Source organism: Rhinopithecus roxellana, chromosome 14 (genome assembly GCF_007565055.1).
Source record: "Rhinopithecus roxellana isolate Shanxi Qingling chromosome 14, ASM756505v1, whole genome shotgun sequence".
Lineage (NCBI taxonomy): Eukaryota > Metazoa > Chordata > Mammalia > Primates > Cercopithecidae > Rhinopithecus > Rhinopithecus roxellana.
In genome coordinates this window covers 25,554,028-25,563,673 of record NC_044562.1, presented here as the reverse complement: position 1 = coordinate 25,563,673, position 9,646 = coordinate 25,554,028, and the positions used below count along the sequence as shown (strand labels likewise).

General features: G+C 43.4%; 1 pseudogene; it reads left to right on the top strand.

Moving 5' to 3' along the window:
* The first annotated feature begins 1,017 nt into the window (after positions 1-1,017).
* On the top strand, positions 1,018-1,732 carry LOC104656436 (annotated as a pseudogene).
* The last annotated feature ends 7,914 nt before the right edge of the window (positions 1,733-9,646 follow it).

Below are 9,646 nucleotides of genomic sequence, written 5' to 3'. Positions count from 1 at the left end.
ATGGAGGCCGGGCGCTGTGGTTCACGCCTGTAATCCCAGCACTTTGGGAGGCCGAGGCAGGCAGATCGCGAGGTTAAGAGATCAAGACCATTCTGGGCAACATGGTGAAACCCCATCTCTACTAAAAATACAAAAATAGCCGGGCGTGGTGGCGGGCGCCTGTAGTCCCAGCTACTCGGGAGACTGAAGCAGGAGAATCTCTTGAACCCGGGAGGCAGAGGTTGCAGTGAGCAGAGATCACGCCATTGCACTCCAGCCTGGCAACAGAGCGAGACTCCATCTCAAAAAAAGAAGAAGTTTATCGGAGGTGTTCTACCAAAATGAGGACGTGAACAGAAAGGAAAGGAAAGGGGAGGGGAGGGGAGGAGGAGAAGAAGGGAAGAAAAGAAGAGGGAAGGAAAGGGAAGGGAGAGAGAAAAGGAAAGAAAGAGAAAGGAAAGAGAAAAGTAAGGAGAAAGAAAAGGAAAGAGAAAAGGAAAGGACCCAGGACACAAACAATGCAACCCACGTGAGACCACAGCCAGCTGCTCTCACTGTCCTCTCCACCTAGGGCATCAGCCACTTCCTTTTCAATCACGTCTCTTTAGCCAAAAGGTCAATAGGATGAAGCAGGGAAAGGCTTCTCTTTTTCCCTCCAAACGTTTTATCCTCCTGTACTAACCATGTGGACCCAACCTCAGCAGTTGACTTGTTCCACCATTTTGCTTGGTTCCTGTTGAATACATCTTGGAATGACTGACACAACCCCCAGAGCCTCTTCACCCATCGATCTAACTGGTCTTTAACTAACTGGCAATCCCCACTCAACCTCAGCAAGGAGTCATCTCTAATTAACTGAAGTTTCCCAGGAAGATGGACTTTTCCTTCTTATGAAATCTTGTATATTCCTCAAAGACTTTGGAATTTTTATTAAGATTTAAATAGATGATCGGCGGGCGGGCGGGCGGGCAGCGCTGCGTGCCAGGTTCTTTTGTTCGGCCGAGGGGAGGGCCGTTGCCCGGGCCTGCGGTGCGCCGCTTCAGTGAGGGGTTGCACTGCGGCCGCCCGGCTTGCTGCCTTCCTGGGCGCCACTCCCCCAGCCGACCCGACGCGACGCGCCAGTAGGGCAGCACCGATTCTTCTTGGGCTCCTGGGCGCTGCTCTGAGCAGCGTCACCCTTTACACCAGAAAGCTGGCGGGCACTATGGGGAAAAAACAAAGCAAGAAGAAAGTGGAGGGGGTGCTAGAAGAGGAGGAAGAGGAATATGTGGTGGAAGAAATTCTCGACCGTCGAGTGGTAGAGGGCAAAGTGGAATACCTCCTAAAGTGGTAGGGCTTCTCAGATGAGGACAACACATGGGAGCCAGAAGAGAACCTGGATTGCCCCGACCTCCTTGCTGAGTTTCTGCAGTCACAGGAAACAGCACGAGACAGAGAAATCAGAGGGAGGCAAGCGCAAAGCTGATTCTGATTCTGAAGATAAGGGAGAGGAGAGCAAACCAAAGAAGAAGAAAGACGAGTCAGAAAAGCCACCAGGCTTTGCTTGAGGAGCCGAGGGGATTATTGGAGCTACAGACTCCAGTGGAGAGCTCATGTTCCGGACGAAATGGAAAAACTCTGATGAGGCTTCCTGGTCCCTGCCAAGGCAGCCAATGTCAAGTGCCCACAGGTTGTCATATCCTTCTATGAGGAAAGGCTGACGTGGCATTCTTACCCCTCGGAGGATGATGACAAAAAAGATGACAAGAATTAACGCTCCTGAGTACCACCCCTGTCACATCTGACTGTGGGTTTCAAGTGGGAAGGGAAGGGTGTTCTACTTGTCTTGACACCATAGAGGTGGCTTGAGAAGATGTCCTTTGAAGAGCCAGTATAGTTTCTGTGCCCTGCAGCAGCCCAAGTGCTTTAAAGCCGTTTCAAGCTGTATAGTTGACACACCCATCCCAGTGGAGGGGAAAGGGGATAAGTGCTTCAAGGCAACCTTTTCTGCACTTTGCTGAGAAAAGCAAAGGGCCTCCTATGAAGGACAAAACTTGCAGAATTGGGGGTATGGGAGAGCAAAAAAACACTGTAGATCTTCAAAGAGCATCTCCACAACCCACAGCCTTCTTCCCAATAGTGGTAACTCTGCATTTTTAGAGCATAGCATGTGTGCAGTCTTTGGCTATTACTGGTGTATTATTTGGGGGAGGGAGGGATGGAGAGCGGGGAGAGGGGATGGGTAGCATCATTTTGATTAACATTTGGGGCCTGATAGGGAAATGGTGAAGCAATGGAAAAGAACAGACAACTAATGATTTGCTTCTATGTCCAGAATATTTTACCTTAAAAAAAAATGTCACTGGCACCATAAATAAGGACTGTGAGAGACTGTTTAAAAGCTGTGAATGTCTGAAACCTGTAAGTCAAGGTGTTCCCTGCCTAAACTTATTGCTGTTCCTGCAAAGGACTAAGTCAGTTCATAAGTTACCAAAGTTGCCATTTTGGAGATGGAAATCGATGAGGAGGGAAGGTCTTTTATTGGAGAGTATACAAGCAGAATTATTCTGTCTCAGAGGTGCTAATTCCTGAAATTAGAAGACCCTTTCTTTTCCAGTAATGAAGTTATAAATATCAGCTTGTTCATCCAAGCCACTGGTTGAGGTGTTAGGGAAGAGGAAGAGGGTGGTAGAGGAGATAAGACAGTAGGGAAAGACAAGGGCCCATGTTCTTAGTGGGGAGAACTCTTGGAGCCATTTTTAGTGGGGAGAACTCTTGGAGCTGTTCTCTTTTTTGAGCGTTGAACTCTGAAACCATTGTTGGCAGAGTTCAGTCACTGACAGCACAAGTTTCACTGAATTGATCGAAGAGTTTAGTGATTTCAAAAGCCTTGGTCTCAGGAGAAGATTAAACTTTCATATTGGGCAGTGGTTCACTTTAAAACACACACACACACACGCACACACACACACACAAAATTTTTTTAAGAAATCCTAAGAAGTAACTGATACCCAAAATGCTCTGTCTTGAGTCATGAGATCCGTCAGTTCCTGATATTGTCTAGACTTGCATCTAGAGCTACATTGTAAAATCCTTTTAGGCGTGTGTTAGATTTCTGTATAAACTTTGTTTAAATGTAAACTTCATACTACACTGTCAGTTTTTGTCTTAATAAAACTATAGATTTATATAAAAAATATTTAAATAGATTATTAATTGTCACTTGACACCAGATTTCAGCTACATTTCCCTGTTTCATTTCTTTAGATTTCAATGTAATGTCCAGGAGGCAGGGATCCATCTGTATCTTCAATGCCCTGTCTTTTAACTTGACTCTGTTAAAATCACCAGTTGGCTTTGGGTAATAACCAATTTCCTTCACTTCATCAGAGATGCCTTGAAGAATATATTGAATCATGTTTTTTTGTTGTTTTGTTTTGTTTGAGACAGAGTCTCGCTCTGTCACCCAGCCTGGAGTGCAGTGGCGCGATCTTGGCTCACTGCAACCTCCACCTCCTGGGTTTAAGTGATTCTCCTGCTTCAGCCTCCCGAGTAACTGGGACTACAGGTGCATGCCACCACGCCTAATTTTTTAATTTTTTGTAGAGATGGGGTTTCATCATATTAGCCAGGATGGTCTTGATCTCCTGACCTCATGATCCGCCCACCTCAGCCTCCCAAAGTGCTGGGATTACAGGTGTGAGCCACCACGCCCAGCGGAATCATTTTTTGTTGTTGTTGTTCATTAAATTAACTCTAATAAGGCCCTTGATGGGGGGGGGGGGGGGAAGTTAAGTACGCTTCAGGACTTACTCAAAGCACACCCACTTCCTTTTACGTTCTTTTCAGTATTTCACTTCTAGTGTAAACACTGGAATAAATTCTGTAACTGTGTTTTATTCTCTGAGATGTAACTGCTTTCCTGGATCCTGCTGTGACTTGGTTTTGAGACTTAGGCAATTGGTGTAAATAAATCCAGCACTATGCACTTAATTAGAAGCTTCCACTGGATTCATTAAGATGTAGACACATAGTTTAAATAGAGAGATTAAAGAGCAATTGAAATGATTATAAGAGCACAGAAACAACTTCATTAACTAGGGAGAATTTTTCTAAATGTGCAATTGCATTTTCAACACAATTAGGTGCTTAATTGTATGCTATCCTTAGTTAATACATTTTAACATATAAAACGCTAGATTAAAAAAATTTTAGTTTTTTTTAAAAAAGATAGATTTTTTTAAAAAACTACCTTTGAAGATTTGAAATCTAAAAAAAATATAAAAGTTCCTTCTTACTCTTTATTCATTACGTCACCAAAGTTTTAAATGGTTCAAATTCACACAAGTATAATCTCAGTCTTTGTAAAACAATGTTTAAATTTTTTCTAAAAAATTTGTAAGGAGTCATGTGAATGATATTTACCTTACAGGCACACATTTTACATCATTGCATAATTAGGACTTAGGTTTTTTTTTTTTTTTTGTCATAATTAAATAAGAAGGACCAAGCACAGTGGCACACTTTGGGAGGCCGAAACAGGTGGATTGCTTGAGCTCAGAAGTTCAAGACTAGCCTGGGCAACATGGCAAAACCCTGTCTCTACAAAAAATACAAAGAATTAGTTGGGTGTGGTGGCACATGCCTATAATCCTAGCTACTCGGGAGGCTGAGGCGGGAGGATCACTTGAGCCTGGGAGGTGGAGGTTGCAGTGAGCCAAGATCATGCCACTGCACTCCAGCTTGGGCTACAGAGCAAGACCCTGCCTCAAAAAAAAAAAAAAAAAAAAGATTTGAAATAACCCTGTTAAAATGCACATTTCTTTTTTTTTCTTTTTTCTTTTTTTGAGACAGAGTCTTACTCTGTCTCCCAGGCTGGAGTGCAGTGGCATGATCTCTGCTCACTGGAACCTCCACCTTTTTTTTCACCATGTTGGCCAGGCTGGTCTCAAACTCCTGACCTCAGGTGATCCACCTGCCTCAGCCTCCCAAAGTGCTGGGATTAGAGGTGTGAGCCAATGCACCTGGCCAAGATGAATAACTCTTAAATATTGAACTTGAATTAGGAAACAACTTCTTGTCTTTACCCCTCCTCCTCTTCCACCTCTTCCTTCTTCTTCCTCCTCCTCTTCTTCTTGGAGGTATGCATTAGGAGATCTGAAACTATTTTCTGTATGTTCTAGGATTCAACAAACAGATTTATTATGAATAATGGGAGATAGGTTTCTCACAGTCGTGGAAGGGAGTTATAAATCTAGAAAGGGAGGATGATGTATGAGCCCTGTAGTGTTGGATTAGAATTGAAGCTATCATGAAGACTGCAGAATAGAGGTACAGAAATATACATCTGTGTGTGCAGGTATGTAGGTACACGTGTGTATAAGTCTATCTGTGTGTGTAGATATATACACCTATTAATATTTCCTAAGCTCTCTCCATTGAGAAGGCCTAGAAGTAGGCACACCACAGAAGCAGTGAACACACCCAGCACCTGGATCTGGTTTCTAACTACCATGAAAGGAACCACAGCTTTTTGAAGAAATGGCACATACCACAGCTGACACGAGGAGAGTACCAAAAAAATCTGAAATGTCTCCTTGTGCTAGAAAGCAAGGAAGTACACAAAGAATGAAAGTGACAGGTCAAGAGGACAAGGGAACCAGCCTGAAAGGGCTCCCACTGGCAAATTTTAGAACAAAATTTAGAACAATTTGAGCAACAAAATAAATGGTAATAATTAAGCATCATAATCTTTTGAGCAAAATAAAAACTCATAGGTCAGTATGGATTTATTTATTTATAAATAAACAAGCAAACAGATGAGGTAAAGAAAAAGCTCTTCTTACAGCAGAAAGTAGCTAATGTATGTAGAAGGATGCCAGAATTAGAAAAATCACCAAGCATGGTGGCACATGCCTATAGTCCCAGCTCCTTGGGAGGCTGAGGTCAGGAGATGTCTTGAGCCCTGGAGGTCGAGGCTACGGTAAGCCATGATTGTGCAATGCACTGTAGCCTGGGTGACAGAGCAAGACTCTATCCCAAAATGAAATAAAATAAAAGACTATGGGCTGATGATGGTGGCTCACATCTGTTATCTCAGCACTTTGGGAGACCAAGGCGGGAGGATCCCTTGAGGCCAGGAGTTGGAGACCAGCGTAGGCAACATAGGGAGACTCCATCTCAAATAATTTACTGATATTAGTAAATAAATGAACAGGGTAGTTTCAGACTGTGATAAATACTAAGCAAATCAGGGTAATGTGACTCAGGGTTGGGATTAAGGTGAGGAAAGCCTGGCCATTAGGGTGGAGAATTTAAGGAGTCAAGACTGAGGGGTATCAATCCTGCTCTTGCAAGATTCTAAGAGGCAGAACCTCCTTAAATTTTGCACCAATTGATGACACCAGAGAGTGATTGAAGGTGAATAGGATTCCACTGAATTTAAGTTGTAATTAAAACTAAAAAGTCAAGGTTGAAAAGCCTTGAGGTGTTCTGAAGCCGTTGTAATTTGCACATAGCCTACATGCCAAAGGAAGTACTATAGTTACCAGGTGTCTTCATCACAGAGCTCTCAGTGGACAATGTCACTCTTCTATTTATTTTTTCCTTCTTTCTTTCTTTCTTTTCCTTCTTTCTTTCTTTCTTTTCTCTCTCGCTCTCGCTCGCTCTCGCTCGCTCTCGCTCTCTCTCTCTCTCTCTCTCTCTCTCTCTCTCTCTGAGGCAGGGTCTCTGTCATCCATGCTGGACTGCAGTGGTGTGATCTAGGCTCAACGCAGCCTCAACCTCCAGGAGTCATGCCATCCTCCCTCCCCAGCCTCTTATAAGCACAAGCCACGTCACTCAGCCCACATTCATCCTTCTAAAATGAAATATTTGGTATGGCTTTCTGCAATGGGATAATGAAATGTCTGTAGCCTCCTCTTCTCAATAGACAATAAAGGCATCTAACCAAGTATTTCAGACTAGTTCCCCCACCCCACACCCCACATGCTAAAGGCTGAAGATGTTAGCAGGCAAAGGCATTTATTCATGTGGCCTAAGCTGCTTGCATTTCTACATTTCATTAATATCTTTGTTCTATTAAATATGTCCATGTAATATTAACAGAAGTCTAGCAAGATGTAAAAACGTATTTTATCTGGCATTCCTGATTAACAGAACATCTGGTGCTATTAGTGTAAATATAAATGTAAAAATGTAAACAATATAAAAACTAAATATAATGGTTCAGAAGTCGACACAGCAAAAATACAATAAACTACAGGTTGGTCATTTACATACCAATACTTGGAAACCATAGATACTTAAATACTTACAGTTAGAAATTATTTATCTACAATTTAAAAATTATTGTTAGCACAAAAAGCAACCTGGCTTTAACAGTTTTAAGTAGCAATGTGTTCAAGCTATACCACACAGTAAACAACAAGAACAGAGACCATTCAAATTGAATAAATGGGTAAATGAATTAAGTAGACTGTAGATATAAATATATTGAAGTATCTATTGATATGGGAGAGGGGAAATTCAGAAAGCAGTGACATCCATTAAGCAACAATTAATTCTGACTTATATAGAGACAGCAGTAAATGTGAGAAAGAAGCAGGCTGGGCACCATGCCTCACACCTGTAATCCCAGCACTTTGGGAGGCCAGGTGTGAAAATTACTTGAAGTTAGAAGCTCAAGACCAGCCTGGGCAACATAGGGAGGCCACGTCTCTACAAAAAATACAAAAATTAGCTGGGCATGTGGTGCACGCCTGACCAGCTACTTGGGAGGCTGAGGCAGGAGGATCACTTGAGACCAGGAGTTGGAGGCTGCAGTGAACCATTATTGCACCATTGCACTCCAGCCTGGGTGACAGAGTGGAAGCACCAACTCAAAAAACAAACAAACAAACACAAAAACAGCAAATACTAAGAATGCCAGCATATAAGCTTCCAGTTGAGAAAGAATGTTTCTAGAGTGCTCTAGCAGAAAGAATAAGCACACATTGGAGCCAACAAGGGCTGGAATTGAATCCTGGCTCTACACTGACTAGGTTGGGCAGGTTCCTTAACCACATCACTTTTTCTGCTTGGAAAACTGCTCTGCCTTCTGCCCCCGAGATGAGGAATTAAGAGACCAGGGGCCTATTGTTCAGGTTAGTATCGCTGTGTAACAAATCACTCCAAAACTTAGTGATTTAAAACAGCCATTTTATTTTGATCACTATTTTGTGGGTCAGGAATTCAAGAGCTCAGCTGGACTATCCTCACCTGGGGCCTTTCATGCTGTTGTATGAAATCTGCAACCATTGCCGGCTGGATCTGCAACCACACTGCAAGCTCAGTGGGGCTGGATGTCCAGATGGCACACTCACGTGGCTGGTGGTGGTCGGCTGGGAACTCAGCTCAGTTGTCAACCAGAACACCTGGCGGTCTCAGGAGCTGGCTTCCCATAGAGAGCCAAATATAAACTGCATGACATACTCTAATCTAGCCTCAGACATTGCACAGTGTCAGTTTTGTCATATTCTGTTAGTGATTCTATTAGTGATTAGCCCCAATTCAAGGGGAGGGACACACAGACCCCACCACTCAATAGGTGGAAGGAAGGTCTGAAAATGTGCAGAGCTAGGCCAGGCACAGTGGCTCACGCCTATAATCCCAGCACCTTGGGAGGCTGAGGCGGGCAGATCACAAGGTCAGGAGATCGAGACCATCCTAGCTAACACGGTGAAACCCCATCTCTACCAAAAATACAAAAAATAAAAATTAGCCAGGCGTGGTGGCAGGCGCCTGGAATCCCAGCTACCTGGGAGGCTGAGGCAGGAGAATGGCGTGAACCCAGAGGCGGAGCTTGCAGTGAGCCAAGATCATGCCACTGCACTCCAGCCCGGGCGACAGAGCAAGACTCCGTCTCAAAATAAATGAATAAATAAGAAAATGTGCAGAGCTGGGTGTGGTGGCTCATGCCTGTAATCCCAACACTTTCAGAGGCTGAGGCAGTAGAATAACTGAGGCCAGGCATTTGACACCAGCCTGATCAACACAGTGAGACCCTGTCTCCACAATTTTTTTTTTTTTAAAGCTGAATGTGGTGGTGCATTCTTCTAGCCCCAACTATACAGGAGGCTGATGCAGGAGGATCACTTGAGTCCAGGAATTTGAGGCTGCAGTGAGCTATAATCATGCCACTGCATTCCAGCCTGTGTGACAGAGCAAAACCCGTCTTAAAAAATAAAAAATAGACATTTGCAGAAATATTTTAAAACCAGCACACCACACACACAAACATAAGCTGCAAAGTGAAGTTGTCTTAAAGAAGGCGTAATGATGATCAGACCCTGCAGAACTGGAGTTTGATATTTTAGAAAGACAAGAAAAATCTCATCACATCCCTCAGGTATTTATCCTTTATAATCTCTCCTAAACCTTCCTTTAAATGCTCCTTTCAGCCTTTGGAGATTGTGACGATAGCTTGGCAGGTGTAACGGGATGGGTAGGAATGATCATGGTAGGGGAACAGCCATTCAAAACTTTCACTACAGGCTCACTCCCTAAGCAAATCCACATGATTTCCTTTTCATTTATGCATAGAGCACCTAAATTATACATATACAAGCATCATCATGTATTAAGTGCCTACTACGTACCTGACACTGTGCTCATGTTGTTGTATGCACAAATTCCCTGTTCTTATAGA